The 16,244-nt window shown below is 48.3% G+C and overlaps 1 protein-coding gene across 7 annotated transcripts in view; it reads right to left on the reverse strand.

The window, feature by feature from the left end:
* Positions 1 to 16,244, reverse strand: part of LARP4B (La ribonucleoprotein 4B) — an 857,205-nt gene that overhangs the window by 637,278 nt on the left and 203,683 nt on the right. The window lies entirely within an intron of this gene.

The following is a 16,244-nucleotide window of genomic DNA, read 5'->3' on the forward strand; positions in this document are numbered from 1 at the left end:
AGCCACGTAGACACCAGGGATAGTGTGTGTGTGTGTGTGTGTGTGTGTGTTAGTGGATGGGGGGGGGCTTGGGCAAGGGTCGCCCCCCACTTTGGGGGCACATGTACCCAGGCCATTTCTGCACCCCTTGGAGACAGATCAGCCTATTATTTTTAGGCTGATCTGCCCCCAAGGGGGGCAGAAACCACTAGAACGCCAGGGATTTTTTTTAATGTGTTTTTTTTTGTGGGGGGGCGTCCCCTTGGGCACGGGGCGCCCCCCCAAGGGGGGCATTGACCTGTTGGCCATTTCTGCCCCCCCTGGGGGCAGATGGGCCTATTTTTCTAGACCCACCTGCCCCCAAGGGGGGCAGAAGCCACGTAGACACCAGGGATAGTGTGTGTGTGTGTGTGTGTGTTAGTGGATGGGGGGGGGGGGCTTGGGCAAGGGTCGCCCCCCACTTTGGGGGCACATGTACCCAGGCCATTTCTGCACCCCTTGGAGACAGATCAGCCTATTATTTTTAGGCTGATCTGCCCCCAAGGGGGGCAGAAACTACTAGAACGCCAGGGTTTTTTTTTTATGTGTTTATTTTTGTGGGGGGGCGTCCCCTTGGGCACGGGGCGCCCCCCCAAGGGGGGCATTGACCTGTTGGCCATTTCTGCCCCCCCTGGGGGCAGATGGGCCTATTTTTCTAGACCCACCTGCCCCCAAGGGGGGCAGAAGCCACGTAGACACCAGGGATAGTGTGTGTGTGTGTGTGTGTTAGTGGATGGGGGGGGGCTTGGGCAAGGGTCGCCCCCCACTTTGGGGGCACATGTACCCAGGCCATTTCTGCACCCCTTGGAGACAGATCAGCCTATTATTTTTAGGCTGATCTGCCCCCAAGGGGGGCAGAAACCACTAGAACGCCAGGGATTTTTTTTAATGTGTTTATTTTTGTGGGGGGGCGTCCCCTCGGGCACGGGGCGCCCCCCCAAGGGGGGCATTGACCTGTTGACCATTTCTGCCCCCCCTGGGGGCAGATGGGCCTATTTTTCTAGACCCACCTGCCCCCAAGGGGGGCAGAAGCCACGTAGACACCAGGGATAGTGTGTGTGTGTGTGTGTGTGTGTTAGTGGATGGGGGGGGGCTTGGGCAAGGGTCGCCCCCCACTTTGGGGGCACATGTACCCAGGCCATTTCTGCACCCCTTGGAGACAGATCAGCCTATTATTTTTAGGCTGATCTGCCCCCAAGGGGGGCAGAAACCACTAGAACGCCAGGGATTTTTTTTTATGTGTTTATTTTTGTGGGGGGGTGTCCCCTTGGGCACGGGGCGCCCCCCCAAGGGGGGCATTGACCTGTTGGCCATTTCTGCCCCCCCTGGGGGCAGATGGGCCTATTTTTCTAGACCCACCTGCCCCCAAGGGGGGCAGAAGCCACGTAGACACCAGGGATAGTGTGTGTGTGTGTGTGTGTGTGTGTGTGTGTGTGTGTTAGTGGATGGGGGGGGGGGGGTTTGGGCAAGGGTCGCCCCCCACTTTGGGGGCACATGTACCCAGGCCATTTCTGCACCCCTTGGAGACAGATCAGCCTATTATTTTTAGGCTGATCTGCCCCCAAGGGGGGCAGAAACCACTAGAACGCCAGGGATTTTTTTTTATGTGTTTATTTTTGTGGGGGGGCGTCCCCTCGGGCACGGGGCGCCCCCCCCAAGGGGGGCATTGACCTGTTGGCCATTTCTGCCCCCCCTGGGGGCAGATGGGCCTATTTTTCTAGACCCACCTGCCCCCAAGGGGGGCAGAAGCCACGTAGACACCAGGGATAGTGTGTGTGTGTGTGTGTGTGTTAGTGGATGGGGGGGGGCTTGGGCAAGGGTCGCCCCCCACTTTGGGGGCACATGTACCCAGGCCATTTCTGCACCCCTTGGAGACAGATCAGCCTATTATTTTTAGGCTGATCTGCCCCCAAGGGGGGCAGAAACCACTAGAACGCCAGGGATTTTTTTTTATGTGTTTATTTTTGTGGGGGGGCGTCCCCTTGGTCACGGGGCGCCCCCCCAAGGGGGGCATTGACCTGTTGGCCATTTCTACACCCCCTGGGGGCAGATGGGCCTATTTTCTTAGGCCCACCTGCCCCCAAGGGGGCAGAAGCCACTTAGGCACCAGGGATAGTGTTGTGTGTGTTTTTTTTGTTTTTTTTTGTTTGAGGGCTGTCCCCTTTGGCAAGGGTCGCTCTCCATGGGGACACAGTACTAAAGGTATTTTCTGGCTTCCTTGGGGCAGACAGGCCTATTTTTTTAGTAGGCCCATCTGCCCCTATGACAGAATCCACTTAGGCACCAATTTCTAAAATGTTTGATGGTGGGGTGTTTGTCAACTGAAGAAGTCTTTGCATTTGTGATAAAAAAAAATTTCCTCCTTTTTGTTCTAGTTCAAAGCTTTTGCTTTATTTGCTGTGGCTCCTTGCGGTTTTGGCGGTGGTTGACCTGCAGTTTGCACAGTTGCATGTTTTAGGTAAGTAAAAACAATTTACTCCAAAGGAGTATTGTTGCCATGCATGAATGACATGTTTGTAGGGGGTGTACTAAATGCAGGATTGTGTGTGAAATTGTCCTTAGGTTTGTGCACAATGATATTTGTTGTGTCTTATTTCTAATTTGCCTTTCTTTCTTTCTTTTTAGTGGGATATCATTGGTGATTGCTGTGTAGTTGCTGGTGAATCAAGCTTTTTCAGGCAAGTGAGCGGTATAGTTTTTGAGTTTGTAACTCTTACTAACAAAGCTACACTTTGTTACTTGTCTTACACAGTGCTGGTTGTTGGTGGTGAATTTGTCCAGTTAATTTTAGCAGGAGAGATCATGGCTAGCCGCAGGATGACCGCTCAGCAGGTGGTTGGTATGCTTTTTGAGTCACAGTCTGATCATGACTATGAGACGGACTCTGCATCTGAGGCAGAGGAGGAAGTCAGAGATTCTGGCAGTGATGTTTCTGTTGGAGGGGAATCTTCTGATGATGAAGCCACACTCAGTGCAGATGAAGGTTCTGTTTTAGAGGAGGACATTGATGTGCCAATAGTGCAGCAACCTGGGGCTGAAAGGTTTCCCGTTAGAAGACCTGATGTCTGGGTTGCCCCAAACATGGAGCAGCCAGAGTTGCCTGCCTTTACTGGTCTCCCGGGGTGTAACGCCAATACAGAGAACTTTATGCCTATCAATTTCTTTGAGTTATTCATGGATGATGTGTTTTTGGAAGAGATTGTTGAGCAGACTAATTTGTATGCGGAGCAGCATTTGAGGGACAACGCTGCTAGACTTAGGCCACACTCTAGAGCTGCCCAGTGGATTCCCACAAATTTGGAGGAGCTAAAAAAGTTTTTGGGTTTGACTTTTTTGATGGGGTTGATAAGGAAGCCGTCACTGGCTTCTTATTGGTCTACTAGTCCCTTGATGGCAACAGCTATATTTCCAGCTACCATGAGTCGTAATCGGTATTTGCTTCTTCTTAGGATGCTGCATTTTGTTGACAATGCATTAGCCTTGCCACGAGATCACCCAGATTCTGACCGTCTTTTTAAGATTAGGCCTGTCCTTGATCATTTTGTAGATCGGTTTTCGGAGGTCTATGTTCCAGGCAAAGAGATAAGTGTGGACGAGTCTTTGGTCCTCTTCAAGGGTCGTTTGGTTTTTAGGCAGTACATTCCTAGCAAAAGGGCACGATATGGAATTAAATTGTATATGCTGTCTGAAAGTAGGACAGGATATGTGTATAGTTTCCGTGTGTACACTGGTAGGGATTCCAATATTGACCCCCCTGGTTGTCCTCCCACTTTTGGAGTTACTGAGAAAATAGTGTGGGATCTTGGTAGACGACTGTTCAACAAAGGTCACCATTTGTATGTAGATAACTTCTACACTGGTGTGCAGTTGTTCAAGGAATTGTTTAGAGTGGACACAGTTGCTTGTGGCACAATCCGTTCTAACCGGAAAGGCTATCCAAGGGAGCTTGTCTGTAAAAAACTTGAGAGGGGACAGTGCTGTGCCTTGCGGAACGAGGAGCTGCTAGCTTTGAAATTTTCAGACAAGAGGGATGTCTACATGCTAAGTACCATCCATGATGAGAGTACTTCCCCTGTGACTGTTTGGGGCCAGGTTGCTGAAGTGCGCAAACCTGTGTGCATTTTAGATTATAATAAGCACATGGGAGGTGTAGATAGAGTTGACCAGAGGTTGGAACCTTATACTGCTATTCGTAAGTCTTATGTTTGGTATAAGAAGTTAGCACTTCACCTCTTCCACTTAGCAACCTTCAATGCTTTTATTGTGTTTAGGGATAGGTCTCCAGACTCAAAGATGACATTTGTGAAATTTCAGGAGTCAGTGATAGAGAGCCTTATTGTGGTGGAACAGGCCAGAGTTCCTAGAGAAGCAGTGGTGGAGGATGTGGCTAGATTGAAAGATCGCCACTTTGCTGAGCACATTCCTCCCACACCCAAAAAAGACTTTCCAGCTAAGAAATGTAGAGTGTGTTTTCGAAGAGGTATCCGGAGGGAGTCTCGAATGTACTGCCCAGATTGTCCTTCAAAGCCTGGGCTGTGTGTCGGTGCTTGTTTTAAGAATTACCACACCCAGAAGAATTTCTGGGAACAACCATGAGTGTAAACTCATGTCTGTTTTGTATTTTCATGTGTTTAGTTTCATGGTTAGCATTTCTGTCATGTTGTTAGTTAGAGCTTTTGTGTTTGTTGTTTTGTAATTCTTTCTACTTAGTTAGGGGTTCCTCTGTTAAAAAAAAAAAAAATATGATGCCATTGTGTGTGGAGTGGGGCTTGGCTGAGACTGTACATATTGACTTGATGTTGGCTACTGCAACACACTGCAAGCCAAACACCAGTCCACACACTCCCATCAGCTGGTGTGATTGTTGTATCAGGCATGTGGGCGTATGTAAGTGATGGGCCCTTGAGTGGCGCTGTCTGTCGATGTGAGTGTTGTAATGTGCTGGGCCCGTGGCTGGCGGTGTGAATGGCCTTGTGTGTGTCATGTATGAAAGTTGTGTGAATGGACTGTAAAGCGGTTGGTGCCTTGTCGCGGCTTTACAGCTCACGAGCTGTGAGTCATTGGTTCAGTTTTTTGCCTTTCAGTTACTAACAGTGCTTTTCATTTTTGTGAAAGCTCTTGTTAGTAAAATTTGATCCACTGAACCATCACTCACCCTCGTGCCAAATCCAACCAGTATGTGTGTTAAAAATGACCAAACCTGCTCCGCTGTAATCAGGCGTCGCAGCACACCTATGACACGCTAGGTGCCTCAGGTGGGACCCCGATGATGAAGCATGCCACCAACTTGGTTGGTGGGTGAGGGGTCTTTTTCACATAACCTAAGTGTGTTTCTTTTCAAAATTTTAGTGTTTGGCACATCACGGACGTATGTGGGCACATCAAAACGATATATTACAAAACTACCTGTGTTTGGGGGGGGAGAGGGCACCTATGTTTTTGGTCCTGTGTGCGGCCTTCATCTAGGGAAACCTACCAAACCCAGACTAGTTTTAAAAAATGACACCCCAAGGAGTCTAGGGAGGAGTGGCTTGCGTGGATCCCCCAACATTTTCTTACCCAGACTCCTCTGTAAACCTCAAAATGTGCTTAAAAAAAACATTTTCCTGACTTTTCTTCGTACGATCACCACTCCAGCACAAAATTCCTACTCCCCAGTGTTCCCCTCAGTCTCCCAAATAAAATGACACCTCACGTATGTGGGTCCCCAAAGCAGAGTCAGTCTAAAGATGTATAAAAGAATATGTCCTTATAAACTCGCAGTACTATCCCCTGTATCTCTACAAGTTTTGGGCCTTATTCTGTTGGAGGCACCTGGCCCACCCACACAACTGAGGTATCATTTTTATCGGGAGACTTGGGGGAACGCTGGGTGGAAGGAAATTTGTGGCTCCACTCAGATTCCAGAACTTTGTCACCGAAATGTGTGAAAAATGCGTTGTTTTAGCCAATATTTGAGGTTTGGAAAGGATTCTGGGTAACAGAACCTGGTCAGAGCCCCTCAAGTCACCCCATCTTGGATTCCCCTAGGTCTCTAGTTTTCAGAAATGCACAGGTTTGGTAGGTTTCCCTAGGTGCTGGCTGAGCTACAGGCCAAAAACTACAGGTAGGCACTGTTTTCAATGAAAAAATGTGATGTGTCCACGTTGCGCTTTGGGGCGTTTCCTGTCGCGGGCGCTAGGCCTACCCACACAAGTGAGGTATCATTTTTATCGGGAGACGTGGGGGAACGCTGGGTGGAATCAAATTTGTGGCTCCTCTCAGATTCCAGAACTTTCTGCCACAGAAATGTGAGGAACATGTGTTTTTTTAGCCAATTTTTGAGCTTTGCAAAGGATTCTGGGTAACAGAACCTGGTCCGAGCCCCGCCAGTCACCCCTCCTTGGATTCCCCTAGGTCTCTAGTTTTCAGAAATGCACAGGTTTGGTAGGTTTCCCTAGGTGGCGGCTGAGCTACAGGCCAAAATCTACAGGTAGGCACTTCGCTAAAAACAGGTCTGTTTTCTTCCAAAATTTTGGTGGTGTCCACGTTGCGCTTTGGGGCGTTTCCTGTCGCGGGCGCTAGGCCTACCCACGCAAGTGAGGTATCATTTTTATCGGGAGACTTGTGGGAACGCTGGGTGGAAGGAAATTTGTGGCTCCTCCCAGATTCCAGAACTTTCTGCCACAGAAATGTGAGGAACATGTGTTTTTTTAGCCAATTTTTGAGCTTTGCAAAGGATTCTGGGTAACAGAACCTGGTCCGAGCCCCGCCAGTCACCCCTCCTTGGATTCCCCTAGGTCTCTAGTTTTCAGAAATGCACAGGTTTGGTAGGTTTCCCTAGGTGGCGGCTGAGCTACAGGCCAAAATCTACAGGTAGGCACTTTGCTAAAAACAGGTCTGTTTTCTGTGATGTGTCCACGTTGCGCTTTGGGGCGTTTCCTGTCGCGGGCGCTAGGCCTACCCACACAAGTGAGGTATCATTTTTATCGGGAGACGTCGGGGAACGCTGGGTGGAAGGAAATTTGTGGCTCCTCTCAGATTCCAGAACTTTCTGCCACAGAAATGTGAGGAACATGTGTTTTTTTAGCCAATTTTTGAGCTTTGCAAAGGATTCTGGGTAACAGAACCTGGTCCGAGCCCCGCCAGTCACCCCTCCTTGGATTCCCCTAGGTCTCTAGTTTTCAGAAATGCACAGGTTTGGTAGGTTTCCCTAGGTGGCGGCTGAGCTACAGGCCAAAATCTACAGGTAGGCACTTTGCTAAAAACAGGTCTGTTTTCTGTGATGTGTCCACGTTGCGCTTTGGGGCGTTTCCTGTCGCGGGTGCTAGGCCTACCCACGCAAGTGAGGTATCATTTTTATCGGGAGACTTGGGGGAACGCTGGGTGGAAGGAAATTTGTGGCTCCTCCCAGATTCCAGAACTTTCTGCCACAGAAATGTGAGGAACATGTGTTTTTTTAGCCAATTTTTGAGCTTTGCAAAGGATTCTGGGTAACAGAACCTGGTCCGAGCCCCGCCAGTCACCCCTCCTTGGATTCCCCTAGGTCTCTAGTTTTCAGAAATGCACAGGTTTGGTAGGTTTCCCTAGGTGGCGGCTGAGCTACAGGCCAAAATCTACAGGTAGGCACTTTGCTAAAAACAGGTCTGTTTTCTGTGATGTGTCCACGTTGCGCTTTGGGGCGTTTCCTGTCGCGGGCGCTAGGCCTACCCACACAAGTGAGGTATCATTTTTATCGGGAGACGTGGGGGAACGCTGGGTGGAAGGAAATTTGTGGCTCCTCTCAGATTCCAGAACTTTCTGCCACAGAAATGTGAGGAACATGTGTTTTTTTAGCCAATTTTTGAGCTTTGCAAAGGATTCTGGGTAACAGAACCTGGTCCGAGCCCCGCCAGTCACCCCTCCTTGGATTCCCCTAGGTCTCTAGTTTTCAGAAATGCACAGGTTTGGTAGGTTTCCCTAGGTGGCGGCTGAGCTACAGGCCAAAATCTACAGGTAGGCACTTCGCTAAAAACAGGTCTGTTTTCTTCCAAAATTTTGGTGGTGTCCACGTTGCGCTTTGGGGCGTTTCCTGTCGCGGGCGCTAGGCCTACCCACGCAAGTGAGGTATCATTTTTATCGGGAGACTTGGGGGAACGCTGGGTGGAAGGAAATTTGTGGCTCCTCCCAGATTCCAGAACTTTCTGCCACAGAAATGTGAGGAACATGTGTTTTTTTAGCCAATTTTTGAGCTTTGCAAAGGATTCTGGGTAACAGAACCTGGTCCGAGCCCCGCCAGTCACCCCTCCTTGGATTCCCCTAGGTCTCTAGTTTTCAGAAATGCACAGGTTTGGTAGGTTTCCCTAGGTGGCGGCTGAGCTAGAGGCCAAAATCTACAGGTAGGCACTTTGCTAAAAACAGGTCTGTTTTCTGTGATGTGTCCACGTTGCGCTTTGGGGCGTTTCCTGTCGCGGGCGCTAGGCCTACCCACACAAGTGAGGTATCATTTTTATCGGGAGACGTGGGGGAACGCTGGGTGGAAGGAAATTTGTGGCTCCTCTCAGATTCCAGAACTTTCTGCCACAGAAATGTGAGGAACATGTGTTTTTTTAGCCAATTTTTGAGCTTTGCTAAGGATTCTGGGTAACAGAACCTGGTCCGAGCCCCGCCAGTCACCCCTCCTTGGATTCCCCTAGGTCTCTAGTTTTCAGAAATGTACAGGTTTGGTAGGTTTCCCTAGGTGCCGGCTGAGCTAGAGGCCAAAATCTGCAGGTAGTCACTTCGCAAAAAACACCTCTGTTTTCTTCCAAAATTTTGGTGGTGTCCACGTTGCGCTTTGGGGCGTTTCCTGTCGCGGGCGCTAGGCCTACCCACTCAAGTGAGGTATCATTTTTATCGGGAGACTTGGGGGAACGCTGGGTGGAAGGAAATTTGTGGCTCCTCTCAGATTCCAGAACTTTCTGTCACTCAAATGTGAGGAAAATGCGTTTTTTTAGCCAAAATATGAGGTTTGCAAAGGATTCTGGGTAACAGAACCTGGTCCGAGCCCCGCCAGTCACCCCTCCTTGGATTCCCCTAGGTCTCTAGTTTTCAGAAATGCACAGGTTTGGTAGGTTTCCCTAGGTGGCGGCTGAGCTAGAGGCCAAAATCTACAGGTAGGCACTTTGCTAAAAACAGGTCTGTTTTCTGTGATGTGTCCACGTTGCGCTTTCGGGCGTTTCCTGTCGCGGGCGCTAGGCCTACCCACACAAGTGAGGTATCATTTTTATCGGGAGACGTGGGGGAACGCTGGGTGGAAGGAAATTTGTGGCTCCTCTCAGATTCCAGAACTTTCTGCCACAGAAATGTGAGGAACATGTGTTTTTTTAGCCAATTTTTGAGCTTTGCAAAGGATTCTGGGTAACAGAACCTGGTCCGAGCCACACAAATCACCCCATCGTGGATTCCCCTAGGTCTCTAGTTTTCAGAAATGCACAGGTTTGGTAGGTTTCCCTAGGTGGCGGCTGAGCTAGAGGCCAAAATCTACAGGTAGGCACTTTGCTAAAAACAGGTCTGTTTTCTGTGATGTGTCCACGTTGCGCTTTGGGGCGTTTCCTGTCGCGGGCGCTAGGCCTACCCACACAAGTGAGGTATCATTTTTATCGGGAGACGTGGGGGAACGCTGGGTGGAAGGAAATTTGTGGCTCCTCTCAGATTCCAGAACTTTCTGCCACAGAAATGTGAGGAACATGTGTTTTTTTAGCCAATTTTTGAGCTTTGCTAAGGATTCTGGGTAACAGAACCTGGTCCGAACCTGGTCCGAGCCCCGCCAGTCACCCCTCCTTGGATTCCCCTAGGTCTCTAGTTTTCAGAAATGTACAGGTTTGGTAGGTTTCCCTAGGTGCCGGCTGAGCTAGAGGCCAAAATCTGCAGGTAGTCACTTCGCAAAAAACACCTCTGTTTTCTTCCAAAATTTTGGTGGTGTCCACGTTGCGCTTTGGGGCGTTTCCTGTCGCGGGCGCTAGGCCTACCCACTCAAGTGAGGTATCATTTTTATCGGGAGACTTGGGGGAACGCTGGGTGGAAGGAAATTTGTGGCTCCTCTCAGATTCCAGAACTTTCTGTCACTCAAATGTGAGGAAAATGCGTTTTTTTAGCCAAAATATGAGGTTTGCAAAGGATTCTGGGTAACAGAACCTGGTCCGAGCCCCGCCAGTCACCCCTCCTTGGATTCCCCTAGGTCTCTAGTTTTCAGAAATGCACAGGTTTGGTAGGTTTCCCTAGGTGGCGGCTGAGCTAGAGGCCAAAATCTACAGGTAGGCACTTTGCTAAAAACAGGTCTGTTTTCTGTGATGTGTCCACGTTGCGCTTTGGGGCGTTTCCTGTCGCGGGCGCTAGGCCTACCCACACAAGTGAGGTATCATTTTTATCGGGAGACGTGGGGGAACGCTGGGTGGAAGGAAATTTGTGGCTCCTCTCAGATTCCAGAACTTTCTGCCACAGAAATGTGAGGAACATGTGTTTTTTTAGCCAATTTTTGAGCTTTGCAAAGGATTCTGGGTAACAGAACCTGGTCCGAGCCACACAAATCACCCCATCTTGGATTCCCCTAGGTCTCTAGTTTTCAGAAATGCACAGGTTTGGTAGGTTTCCCTAGGTGGCGGCTGAGCTAGAGGCCAAAATCTACAGGTAGGCACTTTGCTAAAAACAGGTCTGTTTTCTGTGATGTGTCCACGTTGCGCTTTGGGGCGTTTCCTGTCGCGGGCGCTAGGCCTACCCACACATGTGAGGTATCATTTTTATCGGGAGACGTGGGGGAACGCTGGGTGGAAGGACATTTGTGGCTCCTCTCAGATTCCAGCACTTTCTGCCACAGAAATGTGAGGAACATGTGTTTTTTTAGCCAATTTTTGAGCTTTGCAAAGGATTCTGGGTAACAGAACCTGGTCCGAGCCACACAAATCACCCCATCTTGGATTCCCCTAGGTCTCTAGTTTTCAGAAATGCACAGGTTTGGTAGGTTTCCCTAGGTGGCGGCTGAGCTAGAGGCCAAAATCTACAGGTAGGCACTTTGCTAAAAACAGGTCTGTTTTCTGTGATGTGTCCACATTGCGCTTTGGGGTGTTTCCTGTCGCGGGCGCTAGGCCTACCCACACAAGTGAGGTATCATTTTTATCGGGAGACTTGGGGGAACATAGAATAGCAAAACAAGTGTTATTGCCCCTTGTCTTTCTCTACATTTTTCCCTTCCAAATGTAAGACAGTGTGTAAAAAAGACGTCTATTTGAGAAATGCCCGGTAATTCACATGCTAGTATGGGCAGCCCGGAATTCAGAGATGTGCAAATAACCACTGCTTCTCAACACCTTATCTTGTGCCCATTTTGGAAATACAAAGGTTTTCTTGATAGCTATTTTTTACTCTTTATATTTCAGCAAATGAATTGCTGTATACCCGGCATAGAATGAAAACCCACTGCAGGGTGCAGGTCATTTATTGGCTCTGGGTACCTAGAGTTCTTGATGAACCTACAAGCCCTATATATCCCCGCAACCAGAAGAGTCCAGCAGACGTAACGGTATATTGCTTTCGAAAATCTGACATTGCAGGAAAAAGTTACAGAGTAAAACTTAGAGAAAAATTGATGTTTTTTTCACCTCAATTTCAATATTTTTCTTTTTCAGTTGCTATTTTCTGTAGGAAACCCTTGTAGGATCTACACAAATTACCCCTTGCTGAATTCAGAATTTTGTCTACTTTTCAGAAATGTTGCGGTTTATGGGATCCAGCGTTGGTTTCATGCCCATTTCTGTCACTGACTGGAAGGAGGCTGAAAGCACAAAAAATCGTAAAAATGGGGTATGTCCCAGTAAAATGCCAAAATTGGGTTGAAAAATTGGGTTTTCTGATTCAAGTCTGCCTGTTCCTGAAAGCTGGGAAGCTGGTGATTTTATCACCGCAAACCCTTTGTTGATGCCCTTTTCAGGGAAAAAACCACAAGCCTTCTTCTGCAGCCCATTTTTCCAAATTTTTTTAAAAAAATGAAATTTTCACTGTTTTTTGGCTAATTTCTTGGCCTCCTTCTGGGGAACCCACAAAGTCTGGGTACCTCTAGAATCCCTAGGATGTTGGAAAAAAAGGACGCAAATTTGGCATGGGTAGCTTATGTGAACAAAAAGTTATGAGGGCCTAAGCGCGAACTGCTCCAAATAGCCAAAAAAAGGCTCGGCACAGGAGGGGGAAAAGGCCTGGCAGCGAAGGGGTTAATGTAGTGTGAGTGCTTTTTTTAACCACAAAAGTATGAACAGTGTGTTCTGCTACAGATTCTGGCTGCAGCAATAAGACTGGTAGTTCAATTGTTAAAGGTGGGAGCTGGTGACCACCTTAGGAAGAAACTTAGGATTAGTTCTAATAACCACTCTATCTTGATGTACCTGAAAAACTGGGCTCTTCTAGGATAAAAGTATGTATTTCATCGACTCTTATGGAAATGATGGCCACAGGGAAGGTCACATTCAAAGACAGGAATTGCAGTGGGAAAGAGTGAAGCTGTAAAAAGGGAGGACACTGGTTTCAAACTGGAGCAGGGGGTGGTCCTGGGTAGAATAATTATTTTAAGGTCTTCCATGAATACTTTAAAAACAGGTATTTTAAATAAAGAAACCTGTTATCTGTTCTGTAGGTAGGCAGCTACAGCAACCAAGTGTAACCGGATTGAGATATAGGCTAGGCCTGATTTTTGCAAGTGCAGAAGGAAACAAATAATACACTGTTACAATGCTGTGGGGAGATTAATGTGTTTTGGGAGACAGTGTACAAAACGTTTCCATTTGGCTGCATAACAAGCCCTGGTGGTGGGTCTGAGCACTTCATTAATAATAGACAAACTCTTCTGGTAGAATGGGATAAGCCAAATCGCAATACTGAGTTCCTGAGGGCTGGGATGGTATGGTGGATAGTGCTGTGGTTTTATTTGAAAAGATGCAGCCTGTTGGGGATCCTCACATGAGCAGTTGTAGAGAGTATTAAAAGAGTGAAGTGCCTTGGCTGTTGTGCCCAGGTTAGCGCTACTAGATTGAGCTTGAGGGATGTCTGAGTCTCCTCACCAAGAAGGTGGTGTGGGAAAGGCAGTAAAGTGTAGGGAGATATCCCTGATCAATGCATCAATAGTGCATTGTCCATTGGCTGAGTGTGGTAGCCTGGAAATGAAGAGTGGGCATTTTGAGTTTTCGGCATGGAAAACATATCTATTTGCGGATCTCTTGAAGAATGGGAGTAGAGCCCGTGGGTGAGGTCCCGAATTGTGCACTTGTTGATGCGTACTACTGAGCAGCTCCTCTATATTGTTGTTTACCCCCAGAATATGTTGTATGAGTAGGTGTACTCTGTGATGAATTGCCCACCACCAGATCTTCAGTTGTTGCAAATGTGTGTGCTCCCTCCCCACCACTTCTGCAGACAAAACACTGCAGTTGTGCTGTCTGTGCTTATTAAAACTGTATTGCCCTGAATGATGGGGTGAAAAAACACACAGAGCAAGTTGGATCGCCTGCAGCTCCAGGTGACTGATGTAAAGACACTGCAGGTTAAGGGACCACTGACCCCGAACAGTAAAATGTTTGAGATGAGCTCCCCAACCCAAGAGTTAGATGTCTGTTGTGACTGTCTTGTGCAGAAGTGGGTCGAGGAAGGGCTGCCCCTTCAACAAATTATGTTCCACCAGTGCACAGAATGATGTGTGGTGCCTCAAACCAACACCAGATCTTCTATATGGTCCTCCACTTGTGATCAGTGTGCTGTTAAGCACCCTTTAAATGGGCACATGTGGAGCCTGGCATGAGGAAATAAAGCTATGCAAGAGTCCAACATGCCTCGTAGGCGAAATCACAATTCTGACTGTTACCTGCCGATCCAGCTGAAAGAGGAAGAAAGTTTGAAAAAGCTTTGGCTGGGCTGTGGTAAGCTCTTTCCATTCCAAGGAAGGGCTGTACCTTAAGGGGTTCGAGGTGGGATTTAGACAGATGGTGAAACTCAGTCTGTGCGGGTTGCGAAGTGTGGTCAGTGTGTGCTCAAGGCAGATTTCTTGCTTGGTGCTTTTGATCAGTCAGATATCTAGGGAAGGGAATATGTGGAGGCCGCACCTCCAGAAGTGAGCAGCCACCACAGGCAGGCATTTGGTAAAAACTTGTGGTGCAGTTGTAACCCTGCAGGGTAGTATCTTCAATTGATAATGGTGTCCACTTAACACAAACCTCAGATATCTCCAATGTGCTGGGTTGATGAGTATGTGGAAGTAAGCGCCCTTCAGATCCAGGGCTGTCATGAAGTTGCTTTTCTGCAAGAGTGTCATAATGTCCTGTATAGTCACAATATGGAAGTGCTCCACCGGAATGTATTGGTTGAGAGGCCCAAGATTGTGAATGGGTCTGAGGGAGCCAGCCTTCTGTGAAATAAGAAAGTATAGGGAGTATAAACTCTTTCCATGTTTTGAGGCGGAACATGCTCTATGGCACCATTGTCCAGGAGGGCTTGTGCCTCATCGCAAAGGAGCCACAGATGTCCTTTGGATAATCTGTGTTGAGGAGGGGGATATTTGGTGGACTTAGCGTGAATTCTAGACATAACCCCTCCTCTATAATACCTAGAACACAATGGTATGAGGTGAGTTTGACCCAGCAGGGTAGAACTACTGTAATCTTCCCCCAACAGGTGTTGTGTGATCATAGGGAATCTGTAAGGCATCACTGTTTTATGGGGTCAGTCACCGTAGGGGCGGCGCCCTTACTTCAACCTCTTCCATTATTGCTCCATTAACTACCTCTATTTTAACTTTGGGAGGGGGACAACTGTGTTGGCTTTGTGACGCTAGAAAAGATTTCTGGGGCTGAGGTCTTGGATGCCCCATAAAACTGCGCCCACCAAAAAAGCACCTGGGGATCTGTGTTTGTAGGGTACCCATGGCCTTAGCAGTCTTTGTCCTTTTTGATTTTCTCAAGCATTTCTTCTACTTAAGAGCCAAAGCGATGCAGACCATTAAAAGGGGCACTGATAAAGTGCTTCTGCACTTCTAGCTAAAAGCCTGAAAGCAGAGCTAGACATAACGTTGCAGTGCAATACTGGTACTAATGCTGCAAACAGGTGTATACGCCTCATCAACAGCACAGCAGATGGTAGTGCTAGGGATGATCTCCCCTTCTGCCACTAAGTCTTGTCCCTCAGAGAACTGCTCTGGGAGGTGCTGTATCAGGTCTGCCATTTGGTCCCAGTGTGCAAGGTCGTACAAGGAGAGGAAGCCAAATGAATTCACAAATTAGACTGTGCTGCCACTCTTACCCCCGCATCAATTTTTTTGCTCGTAGTGATCCCAAGGGTCCTGACCGAGTGAGTCATGAGGGTGGTCATATGGGTTATAAGGGAGACTAGGACTATCCCCATCCCCCGAATGTGAAAAATCTCTAAGCGAATGCTGGAGCAACTGCAGCGGCAAGACAGTAAATACAGGAGGTGAAGGAGGACAACGAGCAGAATGCAGGGCAGAGTTTTCCCAGTCATGTCTCTTATCGTTTTGACAGTTGGAAGTTCAGCTGGGTTGATGGCCTCCTCAAAAGTCAGTTTCCCCTTGTGAGGTGCAGAGCCCTTTATCACATGTGGAGGCTTTGTCAGAATTAGACCTGTGCCTGGTTGGATATAATGTGCTGTTGGCGAGCATCCAAGTGTTCCTGAAGCCGCTCGAGATTTAGTTGATCAAATTTTTAAGAAGCGACAAAATATAACACAGGAGAAGGCGGCCTAAATGGGGCTGCAGGAGTTGACTGACCTGATGGTGCTGAGCTCGAATTCAGCTCCAATTGCTTTGAGTCAACGAGTCTCAATGCCAAACTCTGCCTCGGCTCTAAATGTTTCGAGGCAGGCAGACTCAGCTACGAAGAGTTTTGCTCCAGCCCTTTCAGGGAGGCCCAGAACGCACCTTCGGGCCAGTGCCGAAGCTGTGGTCGAGACACAAGGCTTGGAGTGGGAGTTCGGCACCAAATGTGGCTTGGGCGTTGGAACCATTTCCAAATGCCGGAGTCAACCATGGCTGGATGGCAGTGGAGCACCAGATGCCTCATAACCATCCTGGAAGCTAGAAGCTTACACTTCCCTGTGTTCAGTTATGGTAATATCTGTACTCATGAAACCTTCCGAGGGCACTAGACTGTCAGAAGCTCTTCAGACTCAACATCTGCCTCAAAACTGACACTAGGGTAAAAAGACAACTTCATTTTGGTGTCTGGAGTATATACAAAACA

The sequence above is a fragment of the Pleurodeles waltl genome, chromosome 10, assembly GCF_031143425.1.
Source record: "Pleurodeles waltl isolate 20211129_DDA chromosome 10, aPleWal1.hap1.20221129, whole genome shotgun sequence".
Lineage (NCBI taxonomy): Eukaryota > Metazoa > Chordata > Amphibia > Caudata > Salamandridae > Pleurodeles > Pleurodeles waltl.